Raw genomic sequence first — 10,856 nt, 5'->3', positions numbered from 1 at the left:
TATCTGAGGCCTGGCTCCCTGACACTGTCTCTCCTCCCCTACATCCTAGCTTCTGCAAGTGTTCCGCATCAGTGGGAGGAGAATATTTTTCAATTAATCTTCAATCTTTCCTTTAATCTCCATTTCTGATCTCTAACCTAGGGTTCCCCTTTGGGGTGGAATTCTCATCATCATTGCAGATACTTTTATTTTTCTCTTTTTGGACAAATATGGTAAGGCAAGTGGGAATGGGAGTGGCAATCAAAGGAGCCACTTTCCATCACATGGCTACTGGGGAAGTGTCTTCTGTGAGCTCACTGCTGCATTTCCCCTTTAGGCTCGCAGAAGCTGGAAGCATTTGATATGAGGCAAGTGTTACACACTGTTCATTGGTTGTTTTTGTTTTTTTAAGTTGTTGATGGACCTTTATTTTATTTATTTATATGTGGTTCTGAGAATTGAACCCAGTGCCTCACACATGCTAGGCAAGTGCTCTATCACTGAGCTACAACTCCAGCCCTGGTCATTAGTTTTTTGAAACAAGGTTTTGTTTTTTGTTTAGTCTTTCACTGTAAAAGACAGTAACAATGCTATGATGATTTAATGGTATTGCATGTTTCAACAAAAAGCCAGTTCAGCCCTGGTCTATTTATTTTGAAGAAATATAATCTATAGCCAAGATCCATGTGCAGGAAGGCCTGCAGAGATTCCTAGTCCAAAACAACTGGATGCTCTAAAGACTTTCCAGAATAGATTTCCTGGTACCAAGTTGGCCATCCTGACAGTAGAACAGCCTTGGAGAGGGTTAGGGAGGGGTTTGCATGATTATTCTTGTTGCTAGCCAAATGTAGTTCTGTTTTTGTTCATTCAGGTTTATATTAATTTCAGCTTAAATTTTCTTTGTATCCAAAGAGTTAATGAATTATAGGTGACACAGTGACTATTTCTTGATTTGAGCCCCAACCAGACACTCCTAGAAATCAGTATCACTCTTTGCAGTAATAGCACTTTTCTCTGTCTAGTTGTCATAAACTGGTTTCTGCTTACTGGCCTGGCTAAACTTTAAAAACTGTATCTAATCTATGAGTTGATTATGCAGTTTGGCCCAAGGTTTCCAAGAAAAATGCTGAATCAGGGAAAAGAATGTATGAGAAATTTTTATGAATAAGTCTTTCATCATATGCGAGTACCAAAGACAGCCAATTTTTAGACAAACATAGGGGAACAGAAGCTTGATAAGTGTGGAGAGTTAATAATTGATTATGTATACTTGGGTTTGTCTCACGGGAATTTACTTGGAAATTAATAACAATAAGGTCATTAGCATTGGTTCTTTAAAATATTAATTGTGTTCTATGCACAGCTACACAACTGTTTTGTTCATCCATAACATGATATAAAACATAAAGAAAATCTAGTCTTGAATTCTTTTTCTTTTTTCTCTTTTTCTTTTCTTTTTTTCTTTTTGTACCAGAGATTGAATTCAGGGGTGCTTAATCGCTGAGCCACATCCACAGCCATTTTTGTATTTTATTTTGAGACAGGGTCTCATTAAGTTAAGTTGCTTATGGCCTCACTAAGTTGCTGAGACTGGCTTTGAACTTGCGATCCTCCTGCCTCAGCCTCCCAAGGCACTGGCATTACAGAAATGAGCCGCCATGCCTGGCTCCTGAATTCTCTTCTAAGCCTTGTTTACTTTTATTTGTTTGTTTAAAGTATTTTTGTTTTGTTTTGTTTTCAGAAGTTCAGTCTATGGTTTTCTAACTCTATAGCTCTGGGCCCGAGATGAGGCAGAACATCATGGCTAAAGGGTGAGGCAGAGGAAAACAGCTCAGAACATGGCAATCAGAAAACAGAGTGAGAACTTTGCTCACCAAGGATAAAATACATACCCCAAAGGAACGCCCCCCGTGACCCACTTCCTCCAGACATACCCTACCTGCCTACAGTTTCCAACCAGTTGATCCATATCAGTGGATTAGGTTACAGCTCTCATAAACTACTCATTTGACCTCTGAATGTTCTTGCATTGTCTCATGTGAGCTTGTGGGGGATACCACATATACAAATCAACAGGTCCCCAGTACTATGTTACCTTCTTACCCCATCTCATGTTTTGGTAAAGGCTAATAGTTGTTATATTGGTATGTAGTATGTTACAGTGAAACCCAGCCAGAGCCAGGAACTCCAGGGCATGTTCTTGTTACCCTGTTCTGGTTGTTGCACCCCACAGATTGAGCAGACTGTGGGCATCATGGGAGCTCTCATCCTATCACCAAACATTTACAAACATTCTACCTTAGTTAAGGTAAATAAGGTCTTATCTCGGTGGCCTTCTGGACCATTCATGAGGTCTTTTCCTTTAATTGCAAGAGACACAATATATCTGTTAGAGCCCTTTTCCAAGACTGGATATTTCCAAGTCCACATACTTGGACTCTCTGTTTTTATTACCAAATTGACCAGATATTACTGATTTCACAGAGAAGCAGAGCTAATGTTCTTCATAAAAGGGCTGATGCTGGGTGCAGTGACACATGCCTATATCCTAGTGACTCAGGAGGCTGAGGCAATAGGATCACAAATTCAAGGCTAGCTTCATCAACTTAGCAGGACCCTATTTCAGAAAAATAATAAAAGGTCTGAGGATATTACCTAGTGGTAGAGTACTCCTGAGATGAATTCTCAGAACCACACAAAAAATAATCAAAATAAAATATTTAAATAAAATAAAATTTGGGCTGGGGATGTGGTTCAAGTGGTAGCTCGCTCGCCTAGCATGTGTGAGGCGCTGGGTTCGATTCTCAGCACCACATAAATGTAAAATAAAGATATTGTGTCCACCTAAAAATACTAAAACAGTAAATATTAAAAAAATAAAAAATAAATAAAATAAAATTTAAATATAAATAAATAAAGTGCACCAAGCCTCTTGTGTTTAAATCTTCAAAGCCTGATACTATATCAGTTAGTCTTGTGCAGTCTTTTGCTGGACAATTTCAGAGACCTTTATAAGTCAGCTTGTATACCTTTAGGACCAAAATCAGCTTGTTTTTGTAGGTTGGTGTTCCTTCCTGCCACAATATCTGAGAGTCGGTAGTACTTAGTCACTGGTCCCTATTTGGAAAACGCACAGTGCTCTCCAAGGGAATGGAGTTCTTAACTGCTTAGTGAACTAGGATATAGATAAGTCTTGGGTCTCCCCCATTTCATCTAGTCAGTTGTTTGCCCTCTGAATCTCTCCGCTGACATTTCAGGACTGATATCCAAAGTCCTGAAATACTCCCAAGAAACTCATTTCCATGTGCTCCAAAAATGAATGCGGCTGTTATCTCCCTAGTCTAGACAGGTAAACGGGGCCAATAAGCAGGAAGTCCGAGAAGCCAACAAGTACTTTTTTAAAAATATATTTATTTTTTTAGTTTTAGGTGGATACAATATCTTCATTTTATTTTTTTTATGTGGTGCTGAGAATCGAATCCAGTGCCTCACACATGCTAGGCGAGCGCACTACCACTTGAGTCACATCCCCAGCCCCAACAAGTACTTTTTCATTGAATCCTGCATTGCCCTCTTTGTTTCCTTCATCATCAACGTCTTTGTCGTCTCAGTCTCTGCTGAAGCACTTTTTTTGGAAAACCAACGAGCAAGTGGTGAGTGTTAGGGTAAAATGCAGACTGGAATGGGGTTGGAGAAATATAACATTGACACTGAAAAATGGCTCTTTGGTCCCATGCTGTACCCCACAACTCTAGTCACTGTGCACCACTCAGCCTATAGTGTGGTGGCTGAAGAAGCCTGGACCCATCTGTTCCCACTTTTGTCTGGGAAGGAAGCTGGCCTCAGGCTCAGGGTGGCCTCAGCTGTCATGTAGGTGGCTTCAGTCTCTTCAGCTCTTTGTCATCCCCCCTTCTTTCCTGTCTATCAACTTCTGCCTGCCTTCTGGTCAGTATTGCCATTTGAGATAACAGGTTGGAAAGAGTCAGGTAGTAGGAAACAGAAAGTGTGATCAGGACAAGCTTTGTTTTTTCATTTTGAATTGTGTCCTCCTGATTTCTGATTGTCTATGTGGATCTTTTTTAAATCTGTAGTTGTAGATAGATCAGAATGCTTTTATTTTATTTGTTTATTTTTATGTGATGCCAAGGATTCAACCCAGTGCCTTACATGTGCTAGGCAAATGCTCTACCACTGAGCCACAACCCCAGCCCCACTTGTGTGGTTTTGATCCCAATTTATTTCCCGCCAGTAGGACCTCTGACCACTGACTCTGTTTTGACTAAGGACTCCCTTTCCCTCTCATGTTTGAAGCCTTCTTGAGGGCCTCTCCTCAAGAAACTCATCCCACATAGTCAGATGGTAAGCCCTGTGCTGGGTCTTGAGGGGAAATGGAGAGGAAGAACTAGGCTCAGGTCTTAGTATGCTGTCCTCACTTAAAATGCCCCAGAATTTGTATATTGCCATATCGGCTCTCAGTAAAGACTTTGATGGCATGGGAGTGTGGAAAGATTGATGGATCCCAAGTAAAGTACTGGCAGCCTCTACCCGCATCACAACCAGCCTCTAGGGTTTTCCTCCAGCTGCCTCTTGAGAGGACTTGTTTTGTGATGTGTTGGAGAGCTCTTCTCATCTGGTCTTGGCATATAAAGTAAAAGTTGCTCTTAAACATTTTTGAGTTCTAAGTTGATGTGTGTAAAAATAGCAGCAGTCCCCATGCTGGCCTCTTCCCTGAAGATAACTCAACTCTGGCTGTGGATATCTACAAAGGGGCAAGCCTCTGGAGGTTATGATCTTTGTTCTTGGCTCAATCTTCTCAGCATATTTTCTGGTCTTTGTGACTTCACTTCAATTCTGAGCAGGTTTATCTCCTCTGGAATGTCATTTATTTCAGAGGTCCAAATGCCAGACAAGCATTTTAGATTACATGGGAGGGAATAGAGAATCAGTTGAAAAGATGGACTGTACACCAGCTGTTCCCAAACTCACAGGGACAGTACATTCTTTTACAGGATGTTAATTGAGGTGACTAAAGAAAATGTTCTCAGTAAAGTATTGCTTACTAGGGTTTCTCAGTCCCTTTATACTGGTTTCATTTTGATCTTCAAGAGCTGATTATGTAGTATACAGCATCTCCCATATTTATTAGCCCTTTTTTTATATTACTACTACTTTTTTCCCAAAATAGTGTGTTAGGAAATATAATTTAGAAATTTTGGGTAAAGACTTCTGTTTTTTCAGTATTAAAATGGGGATTGCAAGTGGGGCAAGAGAGTGAAATCCTGTAATCCCATTTTCTGAGAATGCTGAGGTAGGAGGACAGCAAGTTTAAGGCCAGCTAATGCAACTTAGTGAGATTCTATCTCAAAGTATAAATTTATTTTAAAAGGACTGTGGATATAATTCAGAGGCAGAGCACTTCCCCAGCATGTTTAAGGTTCTGGATTTAATCTCTAGTACTAAAAAAGAAAAAAAGAAGAACATGGTGATTGCAGGTGAAGGCCTAAGAGCTTTTAGAGAGCAGACTGGACTTAGGAACGAAGGAACATCCAGCAATGTTTAGATTGAAAACCTCTAGAATCAGTTCAAGACCTGAGCCTACCTTCTGGGACAGTGCCAGTGCTAGTATAGGCGACTCTTGGCAAAGAGAAATGTCACAGAGAAATGGTGTTTTGGGTGTGTTCTAAGCAGATGATTGACACAGAAATATCTTCTCCCTTGCCTGTCCCAGGGTATTGTGCTGGGATGTTACTTCGGGCACTCTGCATCTGGGCAGTGGGGATCTTGGCTGCTGGATGGAGCTCCACCATGACAGGAACCTATTCTGGTCAGTTTGTCATGGAGGTATGTGCTGGTGTTGAACAGGGGAGATGGCATGGTTTTTATATATTCCTTAGTCCTGTGCTTCTAAGGTCTCTCCAGAACCCCCGCTTTTCTTCTTCCAGGTCCAGCCTGTCATCCCATTCCTGTGTTGTCTTTCAGGGATTCCTGAACCTAAAATGGTCACGTTTTATTTGAGTGACATGCTCTTTTGCTCTCATCCCCACTCTGCTTGTTGCTGTCTTCCAAGATGTAGAGCATCTAATGGGGATGAATGACTTCCTGAATGTTCTGCAGAGCTTACAGGTGAGCAGGGTCTGGGGAAACTCATCCCATGTAGTCAGAGAGCAAACCTGTGCTGGGTTTGGAGGGGAAATGGAGAGGAAGAAAGAGGCCTGGGTCTTAGTATGCAAGAAATGTATATGAAATCCTTTTATCTAAATAGCTTCTAGGAATGATTTGGGTTTTTTTAACCTGTTGAGTTGGAATTATAAGCTATATGCCAACATATAGAACACAAAATTGTAGTTTTTTAATCCAGCAGGAACACTGTATGAGACTGTGCTAGGTCCTATGGAAATTAAGAATGCAAGTCAAGTACAGACATTTGTAAGCATGCAAAGAAACCTGCTGAGCACACTGGCACAAGCCTATAACTCCAGCTACTCATTAGACTGGGTGGGAGGATTGGAAGTTCAAGGCCAGCCTGGACAATTTAGTGAGACCCTATCTCAAAATTGAAAAAAAAAAAAATTAGAGCTGTGGATGTAGCTCAGTGGTAGAACACCCTGGGCTCAATCCCCAGTATTGCAAAAAGAAACAGAAACTGATGATCATCCTTGATGCTAGATTAAGGATAGCTCCACACATTTCAACATAATGCTTGAGCATTTAGGAATGCTAGGAATAATTATTTCTCATCAAATAGGTAAGGCAGTGTTTGTTTCCTTAGCACAAACTGTTCTGTTCTCTGGGGTAGGATAGGGCTCCTAGTGGCCCCATCTGATCTTACTTCTTTCCTTTCTAGCTTCCCTTTGCTATCAAACCTGGCCTCACATTTACAAGCTTGCAGCCAATAATGAGGGACTTTCCCAATGGAAATGGAATATGTAGTGCTCACTCTGGTTCTTCACAGGGGTGGGGGTGAGGTGGGGGGGTGATATGTGCAAGGAGGGTATTTTTATCTAACAGGTCATTATTTGGGGGGAAGTATATGCCTTGAGAGATGATTGCTAGCTGATTCCTTTTGGACACTGTCAATGGAGAGTATGAATGTAGAAATGGAAGAGAAAGAACATTTTCTTTCAATTTTTAGGGTTTTAACTGTTCGGCTTCAGCAACTGAAGTTTTAATCATTTCAATTCTGTCTTAATTAATCTTAATGAGAAAGGCATAAACTAGTACCTTTGAAAGGTGTTGGAAGTATTTGAAATAACTTATTTTCAGGAACTAACAGAATGGCTCATTGCATTTCTAGGGTTTTTTGTTTTTCTAAGGATGTGAGATTATTTCATGGTAATTTTTTCCCATCTTTCCCCCTGTCATTTTCCATCATGGACTCATTTAACCTAATCCAGGACATAGCAAGAACCATTTTTCAGTTCCTTTTACAGTGCCTCTAACTCTTGCCCTGTCTACCCCTCGAGATGCTATTTCCTTTTCTCTCTGTGGCCAGGCTGAACTTTTCCACCAGTGACTGTGCTGATTCCTTCACAGAGGCTGGAGCATCACCAGTGGGATCTTAGTCCTCAACATATCTTCCATCAACATGTACTTTGTAGTGGTTTATGTCCAGGAACTAGGGAACATGGTGTTGTATGTCGTGGCGGCTGTGATCAGTGGCTTATCTGAGGTTTGTGTTCTACTTGGTAAGTACAGTCCTGATGAGGCAAGGGCATGGGTATCTAGGATGATAGAAGTGGGCTACTTGACATTCAGAAATGAATAGGTGGTGGCTCAGTGGTAAAGCACTTGCCTAGCTTGTATGAGGCTGTGGATTTGATCCTCAGCACCACATTAAATAAATAAATAAACAAACAAACAAATAAATAAATAAAGGTATTGTGTCCATTTACAACTAAAAAACTTATTAAAAAAAAGAAATGAATGGATTCCAAAAAGCATATGACAGTCTGCCCCCTGGTTATTGAGGCAATTAAATGGCATTATTGGGCTGGGGTTGTAGCTCAGTGGTAGAGTGTTTGCCTAGCACGTATAAGGCACTGGGTTCAATCCTCAGCACCACCTAAAAATAAACAAAATAAAGTCCATCAACAACTGAAAAGATGTTTTAAAAAATGGCATCATCAAATCAGCCATTTATATTTTTAACCATGCAATTTACTTTGGCTCCTAAGATCTGACATTTTCTATTTTTGTGATTTGTCTATGATTTCCACGTACAAAAGCGTGGTATGTTTGAGGAACTGAAGGAAGGTAGCAATATAAAGTGTGGATAGTGGTATATAATAGAGTTAGAGAAGGGGACAATGCAGTGTGATTTAGAACTTTAGGGTAGGACACAGGTGGGTTCACAGCCCAGATGAGCACCACCACTTATTAGCTCTCTAAGGAAACAAATAAATAGTGATACTCTTATTCAATTATTCTTAGAGTCATTATTTTTAAAACCCTGGTTATAAAAACCATACCAACATAGAAAGAAAATGCAAAATTATTTGTACCCAGATGATGAAAATAATTATTTTAATGTCTAGAGTAAATTATGTGAAAATGATAATGGTAGTTTTCTTAGGAAAGTAAAATTATATATTCTCAATTATCCAGATCCTCATGAACATTGCTTTTATTAGTGAAAACAGCAATAGCAACAACAGCAGCAAATCTACCTCCCTATTCTAAACCAATTTCTCTGAAACAGCATAATTAATGCCATTTCTGTTACAAAGATGGTTAAAGATGGAAGCTGGAGATGTACTGTTGATCTCTAGAACACTAACCTAGTCCTTATGCCAATGTCTGCTGCAGGTTAGGTATCCGATTGAGAAAATCACTTTAGAGAGTATTGAAAAAATGTGTCCTGGATTATAATATCCTTCATCTTTCCTTTCCCAATAAATCTCCATCATACAAGGATAACACTGATCCTAGGGCCTAGGAAACCCAAGTAACTGAATATATCCTCCATAGCAATTGTTTTTACAATTTACTTAAAAGTCAAAGGAATCTTTCCCTCTTACAAATTAATTGTAAAGGTGGCAAGTTGTCCTCATGCAACCTGACACTAGTGAGATTATTGAAATCACATTTTTCAAGGTGAAGGCTGATTCTAGAATGTGTCACTGCCGTTTATCTACAAAATAGGAAATTCACACAGCAGCTCAGGGGACTATGCCCATCACATGAGTCTGTCCATCATTCTTCCCATTCCTTATGATGGGGAGTTGGGAGGACTGAAAAAAGTGGTCATCAGGTAACTCCCCATTGCATGAAAGAAATGAGCCACAAACAAAGCAGTAGGAACAGAGAACTCAGTTTTGAAGAGCATGGGCAAACTGTTACCATCTAGGGGTGCAGGGTTCCTTGTCTCCATTCAGCAAAGAATTGAAGAACAGGACTCATAGATAGCAAGCAAGCAGCAGGTTTATTGCAAAAGGGACAGACAGACTTCTCCAAAGAGGCCCCGGAGCTGGGAATTTAGTGGGGAAGTTTTGGTTTGTTCTTTTTATGGTCTCTGGAATTTCCTCCTTTCCTTATCTCCTCCCCTGTCCATGCTCTCCTCAACATTATTCATTGATGACTCCTGTTCCCATGCGTCTGTTTTAGTTTTTTTTATTGGATCCCCTGCTGAGGAGCATGAGTACAGAAGTGTCTGTCTGATTGAGTCTCCCACTTGTGTCCACTTTTGTCATGCAGGAAGTTGACCTCATCAGAAGACCCTCTACATGCTCTTGTGTTCTGGCCCTGCCCCCAATCTCCTCACATGCCATCTTGCCCTGGCTGCCTAAGCCCTTCTATATCTCCCTCAACACTTTTGAGAAAGGTAGACTCGAGGATATAGTGAAGGCAACACAGGGTTTGAAGAGTGACTTGGGCAACACGGGGTCATGGAAGAATATGGGCAAAGCTGGATGTTTAAGAAAGGGAGCAGGTTTCATCTGAGCAGGGCCACATGACCAGCATGGTAGAGGAGAGGGCTCTTCAGAGTGATGACTATGTCATCTTCCAGGGCTAGCAATACTTGATTGTACTGGGCAAGTCCTTCCTAGACTGTGGTCACACAGTAAGCAAAGTTCTGCTGACTGAAGAAGCCACTGATGTCTATACTAAGTAAACCCAGGATCACTCCTCTGTCTTCTTCCGGTAGCCCTGAGAGCCAGTGTGTTTTTATGGCTTCCTGTGTGAAGATAGTCACAGATATATGCTATTGCACACACTGGATTTAGGACTCAACTGCTGGTTGGGAAAGACTTTGTTCCATGTATGTATTTCTGGGTGGTGGTGGGGGGAACTGGGAATTGAACTCAGGGGCACTCAACTGCTGAGTTACATCCCCAGCCCTATTTTGTATTTTATTTAGAGACAGGTTCTTACTGAGTTGTTTAGCACCTTGCTGTTGCTGAGGATGGCTTTGAACTCGTGATTCTCCTGCCTCAGTCTCCTGTGCTTCTTGGATTACAGGCATGTTGTTCCATACACATTTGAGAGAGGAATTTTTAAAAATCTTGACTTCCTACATGAAAATTGGATTAGGAAGGATCTTTGAAAAGCTAACATTAGCTGCTATTATTCCAATACTAAAGTCTTAGGTTGCTGCCCAAGGGCCAACTTGTTTTATCCTTTGAGAGAATTCTTTGTGCATGATTCCTAACCAGACTACTTTTTTTTTTTTTTTTTTTTTAATTAGAAAACGCAGATCTGGGGAAATAGCACAGTGGTAGAGCACTTCCTTAGCATGCATGAGGCCCTGGGTTCAATTCCCAGTACTGTAAAAAAAAAAAAAAAAAAAAAAAAAAAGGAAATGTAGTGCATTTGTCATAATTAAACTATAGATTTGGTACCTACAGGTATGCAAAAAATAATGGAAGCCAGGCATAATG

The 10,856-nt window shown here is 40.6% G+C and overlaps 1 pseudogene across 1 annotated transcript; it reads left to right on the top strand.

Annotated features, from left to right (window-relative positions):
- The first annotated feature begins 227 nt into the window (after window positions 1–227).
- LOC308658228 (natural resistance-associated macrophage protein 2-like) lies at window positions 228–9,918 on the top strand (annotated as a pseudogene). The gene is made up of 10 exons: window positions 228–287; window positions 2,132–2,287; window positions 3,320–3,369; window positions 3,514–3,632; window positions 4,663–4,748; window positions 5,708–5,820; window positions 5,959–6,102; window positions 6,824–6,905; window positions 7,515–7,664; window positions 9,673–9,918. The product of its transcript is annotated as a natural resistance-associated macrophage protein 2-like (transcript).
- The last annotated feature ends 938 nt before the right edge of the window (window positions 9,919–10,856 follow it).

Source organism: Spermophilus citellus, assembly GCF_964194105.1.
Source record: "Spermophilus citellus genome assembly, chromosome: 10".
Taxonomy (NCBI): Eukaryota; Metazoa; Chordata; class Mammalia; order Rodentia; family Sciuridae; genus Spermophilus; species Spermophilus citellus.
Note: the sequence above shows the minus strand (reverse complement) of the source record. Positions and strands in the feature narration are given on the sequence as shown.